The 6,766-nt window shown below is 39.0% G+C and overlaps 1 pseudogene; it reads right to left on the reverse strand.

Annotated features, from left to right (window-relative positions):
- Window positions 1-3,701: 3,701 nt before the first annotated feature.
- On the reverse strand, window positions 3,702-6,766 carry LOC113746626 (baculoviral IAP repeat-containing protein 3-like; annotated as a pseudogene).

Consider the following 6,766-nt stretch of genomic DNA (forward strand, 5'->3'; position numbering starts at 1 on the left):
AACCGTGTCACCTACGTGGAAATGGTTTGTATAGCGAGTAGGATACTGAGTATTCCTTAAAAGTTATTCCTGTCGAGTATCAGGACTATATAGAATTTAAAACAGCATTTATGTTTTGATCATTTTAAATTATGCTCAGGATATTTCAATCTAGATCAACAGCTAGATAAATAGGGCGTGAAGTGGCCAAGATAAAATACATATGGATTAATAGAAAAAGTTCATATCTATCTATCTATCTATCTATCTATCTATCTATCTATCTATCTATCTATCTATCTATCTATCTATCTGTCTGTCTGTCTGTCTGTCTGTCTGTCTGTCTGTCTGTCTGTCTGTCTGTCTGTCTGTCATTTAATTTACAATTTATGGTCACTTCACATTTCCCCTAATTCAAATTCAAGAGTTATTGTCATTGTCCAAGGCAACAAATTGTGTGTGGAGCACAACACAGGCAGTAGTTAGATAGTTAGTTAGAAGTGCCGTGCCCCCTCTCAGTTCCCCTTAAAGTGCAAAGTGACAAGATAAAGTGACATTTGTGCCCGGGTCTGAATGGACGTGTATCTTTGCCACAAATCAACACTGCCAATTTGCTGTACTGTATATACCTCTGTACAATATATTTTATTTTATTTACTATTGCTATTTTGATTTTAATATGTATGTATGTATCTGGGGTGGAAATGCATGCACGACCTCTGTTTCTTCTTCGTAATTTTACCAATTTTTCTGTCTAAAGTTGGTTAGATATGTGCAAAACAGCAGTCTTAAATATCTAGAGGGTTCTGTGTGTGCCTGTGGGGAGTTCTATCTATATCTAGATATCTATATCGATAGCTATATCATATCTATATTCTTATCTATCCTCGAATGAAATGAACTAGTTTTACTGATATTATCAAACAAAAGTTTTAATTGTATTGATGGTGTAAAAAATTTCCTCAATCCTCCTATGTTCAAACCTAACAAGAGAGAAACAGACTGAGTATTGTACCGAAATAGTTCACAGACTTCTTCTTCCCACAGCGGCAGATATAGCTGCCGCTGTGGGAAGAAGAAGTCTGTGAACTATTTCGGTACAATACTTCAGTCTGTTTCTCTCTTGTTAGGTTTGAACAATAGGAGGATTGAGGAAATTTTTTACACCATCAATACATATTTAAAACTTTTGTTTGATAATATCAGTAAAACTAGTTCATTTCATTCGAGATAGATATAGATATAGATATAGATATAGATATATAGATATAGATTATAGAATAATAGATATGATAGACTCCCCACAGGCAACACACAAACCCTCTAGATATGTATAAGATCTGGTTTTTGCACATATCTAACCAACTTTAGACAGAAAATATTGGTAAAATTAGAGAAGAAACAGAGGTCGTGCATCATTTCCACCCCAGATACATACATACATATAAAATATCAAAATAGCAATAGTAAATAAAATAAAATATATGGTACAGAGGTAAACAGTACAGCAAATTGGCAGTGTGATTTGTGCAAAGATACACGTCCATTCAGACCCGGACACAAATGTCACTTTATCTTGTCACTTTGCACTTTAAGGGGAACTGGAGAGGGGGGCACTGGCACTTCTAACTAACTATCTAACTACTGCTCTGTGTTGTGCTCCACACACAATTTTGTTGCCTTTGGACAATGACAATAAACTCTTGAATTTGAATTAGGGAGAAATGTGAAGTGACCATAAATTGTAAATTATGACCAGCGTGGTTATACAATGTGATGGCATGTAGCAGGAAGATTTCCTGTATCGGTCCCTTCGACAGTGGAGCTGTAGCAGCCTGTGGGAGAGGGTGCTGTTCATTGTCCATGATGGATAAGAGTTTATTCATCATGGACAATGAACAGCACCCTCTCCACCACACAGTGGACAGACAGCGGAGTTTGGTCCAGAGACAGTGCCACTGAGGAAAAGACAGGAGGCAGAGCTGGAGGTAGCAGAGATGAAGATGTTGAGGTTCTCTTTGGGAGTGACCAAGATGGATAGGATTCAGGAATGATACATCAGAGGGACAGCACATGTTAGAGGTTTTGGAGATAAAGTCAGAGAGGCCAGACTGAGATGGTCGGACATGTCCAAGGAGAGATGTGAATATATTGTAGAAGGATGCTGAGTTGTGAACTGCCAGACAGGAGGCCTAGAGGAAGACCAAAGAGGAGGTTTATGGATGCAGTGAAAGAGGACATGAAGGTAGTTGGTGTGAGAGAAGAGGATGCAGAAGACAGGGTTAGATGGAGGCAACTGATTCGCTGTGGCAACCCCTGAAGGGAAAAGCCGAAAGGAGAAGAAGAAGATGTAAAAGTACAACACTGTATGCCAAATTGTAGTACTCTTCTTTAATTTCCCAATATACAATGTCACATAAAATTTTTAAAAAGGTACCATGGGGGACCCTTCAAAAAGGAAGCAAATTCTTGAAAAATCAGGTAATCCTAACGAGAAATTTCCTAACAAAGAAAAAATGAATATCAGTGGAGCAGCCTGAAGCACAAGGACCAATGCCAACTCAGACAGCAGCAACATAATGAAAATCACATGACAAGAAGTGTGTGGGTGAAAAATCACCCAACGTTAGTGTCTAGGGTTAAACAAATACCAAAATCGAAATAGAAGAACATAAAAGAGCAGCGAAAGGTAATTTAAATTTAAATATGATTTAGAAAAGTAGGAGACGAGAAATATTTAGGCTCAATTTTTTTTGGCAGACTTGCTTAGCTTTTTAAGTGATAAAAAAATATGTTGAATTCATTAAAAACAAGAATAAGAAGTCTCCATTTTGCACAACAGGATATGGTATTTACCCAGAGTAAATAACATTTATGATGTCAGAAACAGATAAGGTTGGATGATCAAAATAAAAGATAATATCATATAATTCAATGGCTGTAATCTTAAATTTTTAAACAAATCCAACTTTTTTATCACACACAAAAAACAATGTGTACTGGGACATAGAAAATACAAATGCTCCAGGGTTTCATCTTCATCACTACAGAAAGAACATTTGCCACTTCTGTGTTAGTTTGTCTCAGCAGCCGCTGTGGGAAGAAGAAGTCTGGGAACTATTTCGGTACAATACTTCAGTCTGTTTCTCTCTTGTTAGGTTTGAACAATGGGAGGATTGAGCAGAATTTTTTATACCATCAATACATATTTAAAACTTTTGTTTGATAATATCAGTAAAACTAGTTCATTTCATTCGAGATAGATAGATAGACTCCCCATTAGATATGTATAAGACTGCTGTTTTGCACATATCTGACCAACTTTAGACAGAAAATATTGGTAAAATGATGAGAAGAAACAGAGGTCGGTCCACCCCCAGATAGATAAATAGATAGATAGAGATAGATAGATAGATTAGATAGATAGATAGCATAACTTTTTAAGGAATACTCAGTATCCTACTCTGCTCTACAAACCATTTCCACGTAGGTGACACGGTTAAGTGGGTGTCTTTGAACACCAAACCAACCAGTTGCATTTGTACTAAAAGAAAGCCACATCTCAAGTCCAATTCTTTAAATTTATTCACCTTGAAGAACAACAGGATTGCATGATGGAATGGTAAAATAGTTTTACATCACACGATTAGTCACAGGCCCTAAACTAAAAATCATTCGTGTGCTCTATAAAGAAACTTCTTAATGGATTTACTCAGCTACCTTTATACATTCTATACAGAGCAGCAAACACTGAGAGTTAAGTACACCATTAAGAGAGATTGCGTGGGTTACACTGTAGGGAAGTGACTGATATATCCTCTGAATGCCCAGTTAGCTGGGTGGTAAATTTACAAATAAAACAGAAAACAGAAAAGGGTAACACAGAGAAAGGCACCTGTGGCAAAATAGGAATAGTCCTTTAGTGTGTATTTACATATCCAGTACTCAAGAAACTGAAGAAAATCAACATGAGCTATTATATATAGTATATATACCACTGATATTGTGAAAAATAGTTTTCTTGTGATGGTTATCATTCTTCATTGGCATCCTTATATATAAACATACATACCATATACATACCATATTACAGGCTATCTACATTTATATATTAAAATAGAATATTATAAAGATAGGGAGAAAGCACATTGACATTTGGCGGGTGTCTGTGAGTCCCCTTAGCGTTATAGGTCTTGATCTTTCTGTGGTATGGCCCGCAGCAGATTGGACACTTGATGAGCGACACTGAGCACTCCTTACAGCTGACCAGATGACCACATGGAATGAAGACAATACCAATATCATCTGTCCATACAATATTTTGCACTGTCTCTCCCTCTGCAGCCTCCGTAGACTCTCGAGTGGGTCCTCATCTGGAGGAAAGAGTTCAAAATAAATAAATGACTGCTGCACAGGCATTGTTTTTATGTAGTCAACAACAGTATCTGTTTGCGGGAACCTGGCTCAGCACCTTGATTCTCTGCGTTAGCAGCATCCGCTTGGGGGTGGTGTTGTTGAAACCATCCTCCAAGGAGTTCCTCCAGGCTGGAGTAGCCGGAGCCTGTCTTACTGATTTCTCCAAGATGGTCTTTTCCACCACAGGGCTCCAGACCCAACTCTATGGCCTTCTGAGCCATGGTGGACCGCAGCACCTCTGTACAAAAAGAGGAAACATCAAATGTACACAGCTTATGTTTTATTCAGTTAGATTACTTGTCATCAGTAAACCATATTTCATACATCGCATCATTTTCTTAAAGTACAAGAGATGTAAAAAATGATGTGAAGTGTTTTACCATTCCTGTCTCTGAAATCCATTCTGATGACTTGAAGTCGGCAAAGACCAGCCATAGTTTTAAAACAAGATTTGACACCACTACACATCTCTGAATACAAATTTTAAAACATGGAGCTAACACAATGTGTTTCTCCAGAGAACTGTATTTAAAATATAGGTTCACATTGTTCAGTATATCCTGAAACAGTATTTTTAACGCAGCCTATATAAGTTGCTGAGTTTTTGTTTCTATAGCTGTTCCTCCTGCCCATTACCCACTGCAAGGGTCCCCTCTTGAAGGAATGTTCAGTGTAGTGTAGAGATGTGTGGAAAAAATCAGTCCTCGGTCTGGTAAAACTGCACTGGGACAATTCAATGAAGCTACTCTCCATATAATATACAGGCTTATGCTGTACAATTCCCAAGTGACAGTGTTTGCTCGCTAAGTCCAACGCTAAAGGGACAATTGCACAAATGTAAGTACTAATATTTATGTACAACATACTTGATAACAATACTGGAGACTGGACTATGTTAACATGTGGAATAGAACAACTGTTAAGGTAGAAAACTCGCAGGAATGCTTTTATATGATCTTCAAAAAACGGACCAGCCTTAAAAACCTCATATTGCCTTCACCTGAGTTTTTTAATCGATTTTTCACCTATCACTCCCATGACTGGTATCTTTAAGTTTTTTTTTCTTACTGGCAGTGTCTAAATTTTACAAAGAGCTCATAGAGTAAGCTTGTTTTTTTTCTTTATACCACATTTTAAACACTGCTGGCACAGCAATACGTTGCTGGTCGGGGTTCCTTTGTCATGCACATGTGCTTTAAATGCAAAAATATGGTTAGAAGCAGATTAAGTATTTTATTTTGTCCTGTATGTTGGTTGGCTTGCAGAAACGTGACGTGGGGCTTCCATTTTCCCAAAAGTTTAATCCGGGCTCACAACCTCTCTCCCGCACACCGGGTGGGTTTTTTTTCGGGCAGCACCCCTGCATTGCAGACTGCCGGTGTGGAAACACACGACCCTCACTGACCCTCATGGTTTTTTTTCTCTTTTTTGATCCCGGAGCACCTGATCCTGTTGAATCGGGCTTACTTTGGCCAGGAAATCAATGGCTCCTTATCGTCATTAAGGAAGTCTGGTTTCTTGTTTTAGATGAGGCTTATAGCATCAGTTTGCTTGGCAAATACACAACAACAGCGACCTGGCTACTTAAGCGCATGTAAAAGCAAGTGGAATGCTTACAGCTCCATTTCGGAAGAGGGTATTGCAGCTGGATGTGGTGTGACAAATTCTTGTCCTTTCTCTGGCCAACAGGAAGCTGCATTCTGTTTAAAAACAATATACAATACAACTGCATTAAAACAAATGCCACAGCAAAATATATATATAATAAATTATGATCTAGTTATAGTTCTTACCAACCCAGGGTAGTATTTGGCATGTTCTTTCCAAGGATCTTCATCAGGGCTGCCAGCTTTTCAAACCATCCCCCAAGCGGAAACACAACGCCATTGTCTCCTGTCCTGGCAAGGACACAACACAATTATTTAAAACTTACATGATTCATAGCTATGACAAATACCTAGTAACCTTGAAATCTGTTTATTTTGTTTTGGCTCAAGACTTTCCCTTTGGTCAGGTACAGGTGCTCTACCTGTGTGTAGAAGCCAGCCTGGCAAGCCTCTCAGGGTCCTATAGAGTGCGGGACACCTGCAAAGCTACCAAGCCTCTCCTCAAAACTTCCCATAGCGACATGAGTTTTGTCATGCACGCTATTGTCAGACTCCTCCTCCATATCGCCCTGGAATGGGATGTTGCCCACATCGTGCCCGAGGATGAAGAAGCAGTAGGGGAAATGTTTGGTGTGTTCTCCCCAGGCCGTGTCTCCCGTCTCCCAGCCGGCCAGCATGCCACCACAGCAAAAACACTGCACCTGATCACTCTCCCCTAAGTAGTAGAGGCCGGCTTGGGCGAGGTCTCGTGATCTCACGGGTGC

The sequence above is a fragment of the Larimichthys crocea genome, chromosome I (genome assembly GCF_000972845.2).
Source record: "Larimichthys crocea isolate SSNF chromosome I, L_crocea_2.0, whole genome shotgun sequence".
NCBI lineage: Eukaryota > Metazoa > Chordata > Actinopteri > Sciaenidae > Larimichthys > Larimichthys crocea.